At 44.1% G+C, this 15,313-nt stretch overlaps 2 long non-coding RNA genes across 2 annotated transcripts; both read left to right on the forward strand.

Annotated features, from left to right (window-relative positions):
• Window positions 1-3,632: 3,632 nt before the first annotated feature.
• LOC135394274 (uncharacterized) lies at window positions 3,633-4,881 on the forward strand. The gene is made up of 2 exons (XR_010422812.1): window positions 3,633-4,093; window positions 4,541-4,881. It is a non-coding gene; the product is annotated as an uncharacterized LOC135394274 (long non-coding RNA).
• Window positions 4,882-12,652: 7,771 nt separating this feature from the next.
• On the forward strand, window positions 12,653-14,473 carry LOC135394273 (uncharacterized). The gene is made up of 3 exons (XR_010422811.1): window positions 12,653-12,755; window positions 13,648-13,913; window positions 14,320-14,473. It is a non-coding gene; the product is annotated as an uncharacterized LOC135394273 (long non-coding RNA).
• The last annotated feature ends 840 nt before the right edge of the window (window positions 14,474-15,313 follow it).

The raw sequence follows: 15,313 nt of genomic DNA on the forward strand, positions 1-15,313 counted from the left end.
GGCATCCCACGAGACGTACGACGGACCCATATCAAAGAAATGTATCATATCAGCGGCGGCGGGGGGGAAGTACCGGCGTCAGCGTATACCACTTGCGTTGGATCTAATGCTCTCAGGTTGACACGCTACGCGCATATTCAATGCGGAGCCACTGTCTCTGCATCGAATTGTATTAGGACAGTTTGGCTTTTGGGAAGAGCCTGTTACATCACACGAGGGGCGGAGCGAAGGCAAATGCTTCGATTTTGGAGGCGGATCTACCGCTTTGAAATCTCCCAGCCCCTTTCACCTCGCCATTTGAAATATCCACCTGCTGCCGCACTCTTAGAAATGAAATTCACCGCATAGCACGCTCCTAGCCAACTATCATCTCGAATGATATCGGTATCTACCCTGATTTGTTGAAAACTGGAGGCGTACGCCTTTTTTGTGACAATTATGAACAGCATAAGTTTCACAAAAACGGTGTACACCTCCCGTTCATTCCTCGCTCACCTTTCATTCCTGCCAGATGGGATGAGCGATCACGGGTCGGACGCAGGGATTTCCCTACACCCCCCCAGGGGGGGGGGTGTACACCCTCCCTGCATTTTTGCAACCCCCCCCCCCCCTGAAATTTCTCAGGTGACCCCAACCAGCTCGATCATCAACACGTTCTGGTCGAGAGTCCGGCGCAGCGAATTACATCCTGTACTGTCAGACTTGGGCTGTAGGACCACAGTCATGCAGATGATCGTACAATGCATTTGTCCAATCTGTGTGCTAGGTATTCATTGAGCTTCGTGAGACAAGGTGCTAGTCTTTTTTCTTTGTCGGTCGTGTGATTATGCATCTTAATGTTCAAATGACGTTCATAATGAATCTGTTCACCGCATAGCACGCTCTGCGCCAACCATTGCCACGAATGATATCGTTATCTGCCTGAAACCTGGAGGCGTACGTCTTTTCTGTGACAATTATGAACAGCATAAGTGTCACAAAAAAGGCGTACGCCTCCCGTTTTCAACAAATCAGAGCAGATAACGATATCGCTCGAGATTATGGTTGGCTAGGAGCGTGCTATGCGGTGAAGTTCATTACCCAGACAACCACGAAATGTAGAATCAACGTTGAAATAACATTGCAAATCTACAACACCATCGTAGAATCTGCGATAGTGTGCAGCGTAGATTCTACGTAGAAAATGTCCGGTCAAAAACACGTAGAATCTACTATAATTTTATAACGCTATTTCTACGTTGACTGTTGTTTTTTCTACGTTGATAGAACGTTCACCAATTGTTGTGAATTACTGTTTATTCTACGTTGTCTATTGCTAGCTCTTCCTAGTATGCTACTACACTTCTGCTGGGGCAAAAGCGCAGGTATCTCGAAACCTAATTGCCTCAAAATACAATAGTACAAATGTGTAATAATGAATATTCAATAAGATAATGAGGGGCATGACCATTTATGTGCTTGTTTATTAAAATCTTAAATCAAGTAATGAAACATGTACAAGAAAGATAATAAGTGATAATGGTCATAATAATAATAATCACATGGATGGTCGCTACGCCTCTTCGCAACGGTCATCTCTGAAAGATAACCAATAACATAGGTCACTCCATCTAACGGGATAGCAGCTCAAACACTACCATAAATACACGTCCAAAACAGACACTCTACAACCACTGGGAACACGTGCGTGACACCTACCGCAGCATCTTTCGGAGTATAGATGGTGTGATGCGGAAGCAGCCTAATCACTGGCATGTCCAAGCGATATCTTCGTCTTCTGGTTTATGCCCTGCTCTTCATTGTTGTAGAGAGACACCAGGTCCATTACACATGCTTGACACTGTCTATCGATGTGACGAAATCACATGCAGTCCAAGCTCTCTGACAACTGTAACAGAAGCTTTCCATAGCTGTTCATACAAACTACAAACAGCGGTACTAACTCACTCAACAACCAGATTAGCGGTTATACAAAAAACAAGGAACCTTGGAGAACAGCGCAGTCAGATGTGGAAAGGTAACTCATTTCCTTTGCAGCCAATCTTATCTGTACTCTCAGACTGCTCATAGAATATGCCACCGCATTATCTGCATTTTGCAACTTGTAACATCTGAAATAACTGCGCTACGTACTGTTTGAACGTGCGACTTCAACAATGGAGTAAAGCTCCGTTGCAAACTGATGTCGACACTGGGATGGCATTTACAGCAGCCATAAACCAGACAGCATTAAACCTGACCCCAGTAGGATATCATCAGAACATATTTAATAAACACTCGGATACACCAAACTACATATCACACACGCACACCACACAGTCCCACAGTTCGCATAAATTTGTGAGTGATACGCAACCAGATTCTGCAGGTACAGAAAGCGACACAAAGCTGTTTACTTCGGATTCTAAACTGTTATGCACCACACTTCTACCACATGTGATCGTTGAGAAAACAAGACCGCACATATCTTAAGTGAGGCAAAATGAAGAAAGAAAACTCACCTGCACTCTAAAAAAAAAGGGAGTCGAGAGAGAGTATTAAGCAATTTTACACCCCGTGCTGCGGATGAACTCTCACCAAACACCCTTGAAACTCCTTGCTTTTGCATTTCCATGTTTTGATGCTTTAATAACTCCCTTCAACCTGCGCTTTACTCTCTGGGGAGAGTTAAGCGCGACACATCTGCAAATTCCTCGACAGTTTTCCTCCTTGTCATTGCGCAGTCTAGCAACACTGATATCGAGGCCGTTGAGTTTGAGCGCTTGAGCTCTGCGGCGTGCGTCTCTTTCTGCTTGTCGTGCAGAGACTTGTTAACGGTCTGTTGGACCGCTGAATATTATTTTCTCCCAACAGTAACGTTTTTCAGCATGCTGAGGTATAATGAATGCGACGACTGCAAGTCATATAGCTGCGTGTCCTACCACTATGTACTCAAGGTAAGTCTCCGTCCTGTGAAACGTACTTACACGTATACGTTGCTTTGAAAGGAGGACCCGTTTGGGGACACTGCTAACAAAATACGGTAGACGTTGGCCTGTACTTTGTTCACAAATATATGGTTGAGAGTTTCTTTCCTTTCATAAGCTTGGAAGTACGTTTGTTGTGTTCTAAAGGAACTCCGCTAAAGGAATTTTGACAATTATCAGGCCATCTGAATGACGATAGTTGAAATGTGATTTTAGCAAGGACACTGCGTACATGTTTACCAATGTTAACTATATTGCAGAATAGTCTGGCTTTAATCGCACGCACTGCAGATGACGAAGGTGATAATTTCCCCTGAAAGGCCAGCATAGCTTGGCATGACATTTAAGTGACAAACTGTGAAGGTGGTGTGAAGGAGGTCCCCTGCCCTGGTAAGTTTCAGTGGGGTAGGTACTACTGCTGTTCTGTATTAATATTTCATTCATATGTATCCCGTTGATCATATGTGGTGTCAGTGTTGAGTTCTAATGCTGTTGTTAGTAAGTTTCAGATTGACCAGTGGTGTGCACAGCACAGTGGAAAAGACGATGAAATAGCGCTGCTCCACCTCCACAAAGAAAGAAAGTACTATGCAAATTGCAAGGAAGAGAAGGGCAACAGTTGAACAAAATGGTAGGTCCAATGCAGTGAATTAAATCCCCATTATTTTCTTCTTCTATTACATCACATCAGAGTGCTGGACAAAAGTTTACGGAACACGCTACGGAGTATATCTTCCTCAGCGTGACATGCCAGCAGCAAATGGCACCTATAGACTTGCAAACAGATGATTGGGTTACCTAGGCACATGTCTGTAAGTTCATGCAGCCCCGTTAGCTGCCTGCGTGTCACTCTGAGGAAGGCGCCGGAGCGTGTTCCATAAACTTTTGTGTAGCACTGTACTAGCATCAATAAATTTTCCACCCCGTATGATTCAAACCATTCATTTTCCTAGCACTATTTTTGTTTGGCATACGAAATGGTTAATTAGCAAAAATATTTGGCATATGATAGCATCATATATCGCCAATCTCATTGCCTATATTTATGTTGCAAATTATTTCACAGCAGAAGTAATTTATCTCTTTGCTCATCTGGTGAGGGAGATCAATTTGACCTGTTCACTTGTGTAAGTCCTTACTTTATTTCATGTGCTTTATAATAGATATACAGCAAAGTGCGCACACATACCTATTTTAGGAAAGCTGCAACAGATGAACAAGCTGGAGATTCACTCGCACACCAATATGCTCATCCCAAACACTGTTATTTCTGCAGGTCTGGGATGGCACACACATTCTTACATTCTTATGGTTTTTACAGTGCATCCTACTATCTGTCCCATCCTTATATTTAAGGAAGTAAAATGTTTGCAAATAAGCAAGCTCTGAATTTTGGTGTGTATGTGCTCTGTTTGACTTGATTCTTCTCTAACTTTCAGTAATGGAAACAATTACTCTGGCCCTTAGATTAATAGGTCTACATTGCATACTTGACTGATACTACTTGAGAAGGCCATATAGAAAGGAATGTAACATAACTTCGTAATATATCGCTATCGTTTCTCTCCCCTTAGCGGTGTCGCTTAAGACAAAAATGATCTATATCTGACAAAAATGCTCAAGAAAAACCCATTCAAGTTCCAGTCCTGCTGTATCACGGTGAAGGGACGTGCCTGTCCAGTAAATGACCGCATTGAAACATCACGAAGACTTCAACCTGAAGTATGTTGCATTGGTTAGGGAACGCTTTAGGTGCTGTTAATCACTTTAGATCCTAACTGTTTGTTTGTGTTGTTTCTAGGCATATGATTATGTTCCATGTACATAGCGTGTAATGTGCATTGTAATGTTCAATTTCTGCTCTGTATCAGAGGCACAATAAATGTATGTTTTTTAAACATACTGTTTTACAACACTTCCTTGTATGTTTTTCAAGATAAAAAGTTGATTAGAGTAATGTACACCCCAGGATAGGGGCATAATTTTTACGCCTTATGTAGTGTAAGCATAACTCCCCAAAGGAGTTATGTTAACCTCATGAATGGAGTTGCTTTTACACTCGACATGCTGGAGTAAATAGGGAGCTGTTTGGGAGTAACTTTTACTCTGTACTTTAGGGGTAAATTTTACTCCATAGTTCCCGGAGTTGCAGATACTCCTCAAAAAGACTATAATTTTGCACATGGGAGTTAGGGTGTTTTACCCCCGCAAAGGAGTCAGTATGACACCTTTTTTTTTTTAGAGTGTGTGAAACTTGAAGGGCGGAGAACAAAGAAACGCTGCCTCTCGCACACTACGGCATTCGCTGCTACGCTCAACATAGTTGTCCACCGCATTGGTGAGTACTGCCTCGATGCTCCAGAGATTGCGGTACAAAATACCCATGATGCTAACGTTCCCAAGACCTTTCCCTGTGACAAAATGAATGTCCATCCTACCGAACTGCCACGACGACGCGCCTCACCACTCGCCAGCCTCGACTATTTGAAACGGCGGTCGGGGAATGTCGATGGCGATGAGGCAGACGTAGTTGCGCTTGTTATATCCCTCAACCTCCGTGACCGATCATTATAATGGCGTGGAAAAGGTAAAATATGTTTTTTTTGTCTTTGTTTACTGAATACGTGTGATTCGTGATGAGTCGTTTACAAATATGGGTAAAAAGTGTAATGCTATGAGAGTATAAAATAAATAAATATTATTAGTAATGGCAGCATGAGTGATATAAATATCACGTCATACAGGCCTTACTCCACACGCGAACGGCACAATGGAACGTAAAAATAAAATACAGTGCGAAACAATTGGGTGCGCACTGAAGAAGCAACGGGTTTCCATTCGTGATAAAGGTTGACAATATGTTGAAGGTACAATGTAGAACCAACGCAACTGTTTGCTGCGTATAACAACAGTTGATTCTTTCATGAAAAATCAACGTTTTTCTTTGCGTTCACAATCCACCATTGACCAGGTACAGTTGAAACAGCGTTGGTTCAGCGTTATCATTCTACATTCAACATTGTTCAACATTAGTCAACATTAGACAACGTAGATTCTACGTTCCACCAACAGTCTGTGTTATCTGGGTTATTAAGAGTGTACTGTGTTCTAACGTATTAACATGTACAAATAAAACGGGAAAGCTGTGCAGAGATGTCACAATTGTGCCACGATTCTTTCCGTGTCCAAGAAACATTTCTTAAGTGGAACCTTCAGCAAGCATACCCCCCCCTCCCTTGAAAGCTCGGCACCCCCGCAGCAGTGAATTTCTGGGGAAATCACTGGGACGTCACGGGGAGCCCCCCTTCTCCAAGCGGCAAAAGATCAAAGAATAGCCAAACTCTCCCTAGAAACGGCCTTGATTCAGTTACCACTGGTGTCGATTATCACTGAAGATTGTCAGTGTGACAGGGGAATAATATACGCTGCGACAGTTTGTCTCCGTACATTGGAAATGGTACGGTTGGAGAAATCACGTGATTAAGTGTATTCACAAGGCAGCAATAATGTGGTATTCCTTGACCGGCATATGTTCACGGGAGAAACCACGTGCTCATCCCCTTGAAACGTTGCCTCCGTATTTGGGTAGGGATAAATGAGGCCCCTCCACGGGCAATAGGGGAAGGAGGGAAACTGTGGAGCTGCATAGATAGCTAACGTACTTGCAAAGAGTATTACTCGCCCCAGGACGCACTACCTCCAGCAGCACGCTGCTTGGAAACGTATCGAGAGGCTGAAGCCAGCGTATCACCTGGTATGGTGGCGGCGCGTTATGTGATGAAGCCAGGGGAAGACATAGCCGAGAGCGTCACTTCCCACACACACCCCACCCAAGCCTGGATCAGCTACAGGGTGAAATTTTGTTTTGACAGTCTATCGAGCGTTTACCACTCTCAACCAGGGAGGAATAACGGACGTATTTTCGTTACCGTTTCCATTTTCGTTACTGCTATATTTTCGTTTCCGTTATCCCGTTCCGATACCAGCCTTTCAATTACGTTTCTGTTACGTTTCCGTTACTGTTTCCGGTAATGGAACGGCTGTTACAGAGCTGCGGGAGGACAGCCCGTCCGGCTCTATTAGCACCCTGTTTTGCCCAAGTGCTCCTTCGGTGTCATGCGTACACACTACACAAGTAATTTTGCGTCGTTGGGATGCGCACATCTTGCAAGCCTTAAAATGAATAAATAAGGAACATGTGTTTGGTCACTCGGAGTCCAGCAACTCAAGATGGGCGTAACCTTCATCCAATGTCGCATTCATAAGCGGACGCTCTGAGTAGTAAATAATACTACCATGGTCACGGTGAAATGGAAAAAAGTACGAAATAAGTAACTAAAATCGTTGGTTCTCATTCTCGTGCTATGGTGGAGTATAGTTATGTGTTGATGTCATGGAGGAGGTAAGCGAGGGATGCACCCTCGAGATCTATTATTGTGCCTTCTTTCCATGCTATCGTATACTATGTAGAGCATTACAGGGAATGGAGTCATCAAAATACAAAAACAAAAAGGGAAAGTCACTCAACTTCCATCACACAAGAGGAATAGCCATTACCCGAATTCAATACCGGACGATAATTTTCGTTTCGGTTTCTGTTTCCGGTAATGGAGGACCGTGGTATGCGTTTCCGTTTCCGTTATCGTTACCATCTCCAATTTCGGTAATATACCGTTTCTGTTTCAGTTACCATTACCGTTACCCTTCCATGCTCTGAACTAAAGTACGCACGAAAACGATACGGTAAACGTTAACCACACAGATTTCCAAAATCTACGATCGTTTTCTTTTCGCATGAAACGGTCACTGGGGTATAGCAACTCCTCGACTTTTTTCTTTTTTTTTTTCCCTCTCCGTGTTAGGCACGGCTTTTGCGTAGGATCCGAACCCCCCCATGTACAACTTCGTCCAAACTTAACTTGAACACGGCGCCGGCCTGCGGAGCAAGAGGGACGACACCCTGGCGGCTCTAACTGGAATTATCGGGAGAGAGCGTTGAGGGCTGTCCTACTCGCATCACGGGGGTGGCCATCTGAGAAGTGGTGCTCCGCTTCGAATGGGCAATGATAGGAGACGCAAAGCTTCAGCTTGTTTGTAGTGATTACGTGACCTTGTGCCACCTGATATCACTGATCGCTGTGAAGCATCAGTTGCCTCAAAACTGCCGTTTCCTTGCTATTAACTGCGCGGGAGAAGCTCTGCGCGTTCAAGGGCTACAAGATAATTTCACTCTCATAACAAACCCGAGTTATTCTTGAAGCAGCATGGAAGTGGTAATGGACAGTGTATATGTGAATAATGCGAGCGAGTAACCACATTGTGATGTCGCATGAAAAATTCCATTCCTACGACGTTCTACAAGGTGTTCTTTACCGTAAATTATTTCGACGCATAGCAAGCTGCTCATTCTCATTGTTGTTGTTCGAATAAATAAAGGGTAGAAGGGAAGAAAAATAAAGGGTAGCACTCATAAAAGCGCCGACTGCTCCACATTATTTAACATGTTTAACTTCTTCGTTAGCACACTGCGACACAAGGAGAATCACTGGGAGAATGGAACAAGCTCGTCAACTGGCTGGCCGTCGCGAACATATGATACAACGTGGCGCGGAATGCGGTGCTTTAAGCAACGATTTTTTCCAGCGTAATGCATTTACGTGTATTATTATTACATTGCTTTCATTCTATTGCTTAATTCCAATCAATGTGACGCCACTACAGCAATATGACACATACCAATGACATGGCTGCTAACGGCGCGGACAATCACTGATCAGATGGCGAATATTTCAATCGCCCGCAGCAATCTCCAGAACAGACTGGAACGATGCGCAGATAACAAATATCCACGTAAACGTCAGCGCCCGTTCGAAGCGGAGCACCAGTTCTCAGACGGGCACCACCGTGATGCGAGTAGGACAGCCCTCAACGCTCTCTCCCGATAATTCCAGTTAGAGCCGCTAGGGTGTCGTCCCTCTTGCTCCGCAGGCCGGCGCCGTGTTCAAGTTAAGTTTGGACGGAGCTGTACGTTCCACGCGCAAAAGCAACCAGGCAACATAAGCAATCGCGACAGGAGCTACCAAGGTTGCTATCAGCTATAGCCCTATTGCCGCGACATCTGATGAACGCCGACGCAACCACAGCGATTGCCGCGAACGCTGCGACACCTCATGGGGCACCTGTCGTACTTCCGTTTCGTTCGGCTCCGTTTTGTTCTTTTTTCCTTTTTCATTATTATTCCTTCTTCAACTGAATGAAAGGATATATGGTGAAAAATATGGAGATGGTGATGGTTCTCTTAATGTAGATACTACTACTACTTCATGTTGGAGTTGGATTTGGAATTATGAAAGAAAAATATGCAGATGGTGACTCCTACAACATACAGGCGCCGGCTACTCCGAAACACTTCAGAATAAAAAGCAGTAAGCCTACAAAGTTAGAGGCGCTGCAATGTCCACTACTTCATGTCTTGACACTCGATTCGATCGTTCCTATGGGCTCGCAGGTTAATCCTCGCTACCAAGTAGGAAATTTTCTCTATAATAAATCCATGAAGATACTATTGGGATGTTGTAAGTGGCCTTATGCGCAGGTCAATATCGTCATTGTCCTGAACTTATATCAGCGGATACCATAAGTCATCACGCCAGAGAGGAAGCCTGCGACATGGATCACAGCGTTGTTATCTGGTAATCAGTTGTCACTGTAGAGCGGTACAAACATGACTTTTCTTTTTCCTTTGAAGACTACTAAATGCACGTGCCGTAAGTATCGCTAAGAAAACACTCTCTATATATAGGTAATTAAAATACAGAGAAAACATTTTGGACAATTTACTTAATGAAGCTAGCAACCACAGCGTCATATTATTAACTGAAAAACAATGAGCTTCAGGAGAGCCAATATTGTATTTGTCAACCTTTTCGGTCGTGGCATGTTTGGTACATGACTCCCTTAATACTTTGCTCACGTCTCACGAGACTGGAACATAAAGTGGAAAAACGTGTCAAAGGAAAAGCAGGTGAAGTGAAGAAAATGACTGGCTGTTGTATCAACCTCGAAAGATGGCGCGTGCACACGTTGGTGTTGCAACAAGCGAAGCGTTTCTTGCTGGCCAAGCACCAAGGCCTTTTATCTTTTCGTTCTCTTTTTTTTTCTGCCAATAAATCCCCCCCCCCCCCCCCAAGCACCAACAGCACGTGCCGTAAGCGAGCCCCGCAGCCACCATCGTAGGTTTCTATACGACCTCTAAAGAAGCAGACCCGACATCGGGGTGGCTGCGTGGTGAGTGGTGACCGCTTGAATCCGTGGAATACGTATGCAGCCAGACAGGTCGGCAGCAGGGGATTCTCGACATGATGTGATATGATTTCCTGCTGAGGAGTCAGAAAGCGGGGTGTGGGTGTCCAGATGGAACACCTTAGGTGATAACACAGCAATGTCTTGTGCGTGCATATTAGCATATTAAATAGGTTCTGGACAGAACAATATCCTAGTATCACTTTCGGAGTGAAAACAGGTAAGAAAAAAAAAAATGCATTGAGGAACAAAAATGCGAAGGCATGCTGAATCATGTGCAAGGTAGAGGACCACACTTTAAAAACGCTTGATAGCACAACGCACTCTGCGCCAGTAGTATACGAAATACTAAAACTGAGTACATTGAAGAAGTTACTAAATACTCTCCGGAAAAGTAATTGAGTATAGTACTAAATAGTGAGCTGCCAGAAGTGTTTGAGTAGAGTACTAGATGGGATAAAAAGTATTTCGATAGTTCCGAAATACTTTAGTGTTTCAACGTCTACAAATTTTTATCCCAACGTTTTATTTCTTCGAAGCAGAAGCTGTCTGTCAAAATTGGCCGATTGCGAATGCGAGAGCGAGAGGGAAAGCGCGAGCAAGAAAGTCTGCATCCTGCTGACGTGACCGAAGACCGGTGAGTCATGCCTCGCTGCGGCAAACCAATGCAGGTCATTGCCGCGCTACATGAAAACAGAAAGAATGAAGGGTGCTTGATGAATGAACTAACTGTTTGCTGGTTGTTAAAGTTGAATGTATGGAAATATGCGCATCCTTAATTCCAAATGCTAAAAGTGAACGTTTCGCAGAAAACACGAATTTAAAATACCTGAGTAAAATACTAAAAAATGTGTTTAAAATACAGTACTAAATACACAAATGAAAAAGTATTTGCAAGATACCAAAATACATCACAATGCATTTAAAATGCAGTATTTTGAGAAGAGTATTTCGACTACGTACATCACTGCCCTCCGCCAACCAGTACAGTGAAGCTTCTTATTAGAGGGGAGAGCATGGTGTACGCCCTAAAATTACCATAAAAAGGCGTACGCATCATTTTTTCAAGAGAACCAGAAGGATATTTATATTTGTACACGTTGTTATGTTGTTACTATAGTTCATATATAATTTTAGATCGTGCAGCCTATGCAGGGTACGCATAACTGTCATCAACGTGGCCATGAAGAAAAGAATATGCACGCAAAAACAGCAAGTCCGGTTGCCTTCGTGTAAGGTTTATTAGTATCTCTCTTCACTTCTAGCCCACGTCCATCTCTTTTTGGGTGCACCTCTGGACACGCGTTGTTATACCAATTCAAATGGGGCACCGTCATACGCTCCGCACTACGGAGGAACTTCGCAACCTTCCCCGCCCGGAAACAATTACGGTCATTCAAAGTTATGCCGTTGGGTCTCGTGACTTGTTGAAACCACGAAACACACGCCTTTTTGGGTGATTAACGAAAAATGCAAATTGTCCAAAAAGGCGTACGCTTCCATTTTCGCCAAATCCACGAGGGTAAACGATATATCCAGAATGATGGCTAGATGTGAGCGGGTGATCTGCTTGTGTTCTATTTTAGCGGTGTACGCTCTTCCAGCAATACAGCTGTGCTGTAATTGCCACTAAGGGAGCATGCGCTTAAGAAGCAGAAGTTCACAGCATCACACGATGGGGGCGAACCATTGCGCAGAATGATACCGCTATCGCAGTGCTATCGCGGGGCCTTTTTGTGATAAGTAGCATAACTACAAAAGGTGTACGCCTCGCGTTTTCAACAAATCGGAGGACAGGATGATGTCATTCTGGGCAATTTTTGGCTAAGAGAGTGTTATGCGGTTGGGGTTGCGATTATACGCCTGCCGCTTTGAGCAGTCTGAACGCACAACGATATCACTCCGAATGTTTCTTTGGGCTTGTTGCGTGGTGTACTTATCCTTTTACAGTGTAACGTCACACGGACCTTATATAACCTGGCAAGCGTTCCTCGTCCATGTATATATATGGACGAGGAACGATTGCCAGGTTACTGGGACGTGCCAGCCTTTCACTCTGCCTCAGAACGGTGACGAAACACTTTATTCTAAATGCATGGCATCAAGTTCGAGAAATCTATCTGGCACTAACACTGCACATCGTACTACCAGTAGTTTCCATTTCTCAAGACTGTGCCAGCCCAATTAGCTTGTAATGCCAAGATTGCGAACCTGTTTATCGCGTTGAAATCATGCCCGAGTTTGCTCCACAGTAAGCTAGAAGAACCCAACTCACTCCTCGATGAATGCGCACGTGCAATCAGATATAAAAGCACAAGGCGTTCCCCACATATGATGTGAAAACCGTAAACTCAAGGTAGTTTATTGGTTGCTGTTTGTTTTTTTCTGGCATTCCGCCTCAAGGCGACCTTAGTCTCTCCTATAAAAGCGACACTGTTCCTGCTTCCTGTCATACTGGATTACATTTCATCGTCGGAGCACCAACAGGTAATGAGGATCCATTAATTCGAGAGTGCAGCACTCCTTCGTAGTGTTATGCTTTGCGTGAGATGTTCAGCAATAAGTATTGATAAATGACAACAGGTCGTATATACTTTGTCTAGCTTGGGATTAGAGTTTTTGTGTTTACGCAATGCTTGCGGGCAGTTTGTGTGGGTCGAGAAAAATGCTCTACTTTGTACTTTTCTTCTCACTTTTTGTTTCGCTTTGAATCCAATCCCAAGCGCTGAACATGTCCTGATGTTTTCATTTTTAGATTAACAAGGACATGGGGAATCTTAGAGCGCGGGGTGAGGGCGGTAATCATTAAATTAAATGGTTTGCATTACACCACAGATTTTGCTCGCTATTTCGGTACAGTTACGACTCAGGATACAGCGCATATTTCCTCATTTTATTCAAAATTATTGGTCATGGGTAACCAAGATACAAACAGTATAGTTTACAGCAGAGTACAAATGGAGCACTTTACCGCAGTGAATAACGCTCATATGTGCATGGCAATGCACTTGGCGACGCTGCCGATAGGCGTGATGATTTGTATAGCCTTGTCAACCGATATCCATGTCGCTCTCTAAATGCTTTTCGTATCACTTGCACCGAACGTCTTCCGAAACCTTAGAGCTAATGTGAAAACCTATCCTCAAAGTAATCCATCTTTGGGAAACGAATAAGGATGGAACGTTCTGCAGAATCATTGTAGAAATAATTTTCTTTCGCAATAGTGCTAAGTATATCTTAAAATTTTGCTACGGTTTAAAACTGCGTGACTGTCGTCCATGTATTGTTACTTATAATCCTCGTTGTCCATCAGACAAACGACATAAAGAGATGACAGACAAATAACGTCACGGTTTTTATGTACTTTGTTCCTGCGCAGAAAAAAAAAAACATAATGCAGCGTGCAGTGATCGCCATCTTTGTGCTCGTCCTTGTGGCCTGCGCTTTGGTTGCTGTTGAAGCCCAATTCGGCAGAGGCGGCTTTGGAGGTGGTCGCTTCGGCGGTGGCTTCGGCGGTGGCCGAGGATTCGGTGGTGGATTCGGCGGTGGCTTCGGCGGTGGACGAGGATTCGGCGGTGGCCGTGGATTCGGCGGCGGACGTGGATTCGGTGGTGGCCGTGGATTCTATGGTTAATCATACCACTGGTAAGATGTTTACCAACTGATCTACGCTACGCACACTGTAAAGGGCGAAGGGCAAATAGCGTTCTTAGTTGTATCGACAGCGAGAGGAATAGAAGGTGTCCAAACAAGGTCATAGCCCTTCAAAATATTAAAAACAGCTTTACGTACGATAGCCCACATGTGTCTACAGCTGACCTAACGAGTATTTTCTGTATGGAGTGCCCAGGAAAGAAAGGGAAGTGGGTGTTGGGGGCGTAGGGGGATCTGCATAAATCACTGACCTTCACTCCTTTACTGTTATCGTTTACTCAGCCTGTATCGCGGTGATAACTTAGAAAACTAAAACGCGATGCTGATAAAGCATTAAAAGCAAAGCAGATAAAGCAAAACATTTATTATTCTCCACTGACTGTTCCCGTTTTTGCAGACTGTTTCAACTAAAGGCACGGCGATGTCCCATTCCTGCAAGGAAGCTACCGTCCAGGCAGACTGCCATTGAATTTGTAAAATAATAAGAGAGACGTGTGCGACGAACTCTGCTGGACAAAGGACGTGAATAAACACTTATCCAAACAGCGAAATACTGCCTCTTCTCTCTCAACCTTAATGGAGAACCACACGCAGTGGACTCTTTTCCTTAAACATTCCTTTTCCGCATCTCTCTACCTTTTGATACGTCCGGACGTGCTGCAAACGAAGGTAAAATAAAATGAAAATATAAAAATTTAGGAATGTTTTAGCTGTCACGTTTCAGGAAATTGATAACTGATAACTCGCGGCACATCGTAATCAAATTGTGATCATGAGCGAAGCCGTAGTGTGTGGGTTAATTTGGCCCACTCAGGGTATCTCCTCCGTGCACTGAAATCTCAACACGCGGCACGCCACTGCGGAAAACTTCGAGTTTGACTAATTTAATTATATTTCCGATTAGTTGCCGGTGTCCTCGGCACTTTACCTGAAGGTCAACCATTTAGTGGTATGATGCGATACGATAGAGTGATACCAGAGAGTTGTACCGTTATCACTCATGATTTGTGGAAAGGTCGAGGCGTACGCCTTTTTGTGACAATGAACATAACTGCATAAGTGCCACAAAAAGGCTACGCCTCCAGTTTTTATCAAGTCAAGGGAGAGAACGTTGTCATTCGGCATGATGGTTGGCTAGGAGCGTGCTATGCGGTGAAGCTCTGTTTTTAGAGGCCAACAACGGCAAGCCGGTTCGTCACCGACACCACCACCTGTTTTTAGAGTGTATGAGCGCGTTATCTGCTCACGTTCTATTTCAATAGTGTACGTTCCTTTAGACAGAACTCCACCACATAGCACGCAAATGGCCATCCACAATCCTGAATGACATCGTTCTCTCCCTTGAATTGTTAAGAACGAGACGCGTACACCGTTTTGTGACGCGTATGCAG

The sequence above is a fragment of the Ornithodoros turicata genome, chromosome 5, assembly GCF_037126465.1.
Source record: "Ornithodoros turicata isolate Travis chromosome 5, ASM3712646v1, whole genome shotgun sequence".
Classification (NCBI taxonomy): Eukaryota; Metazoa; Arthropoda; class Arachnida; order Ixodida; family Argasidae; genus Ornithodoros; species Ornithodoros turicata.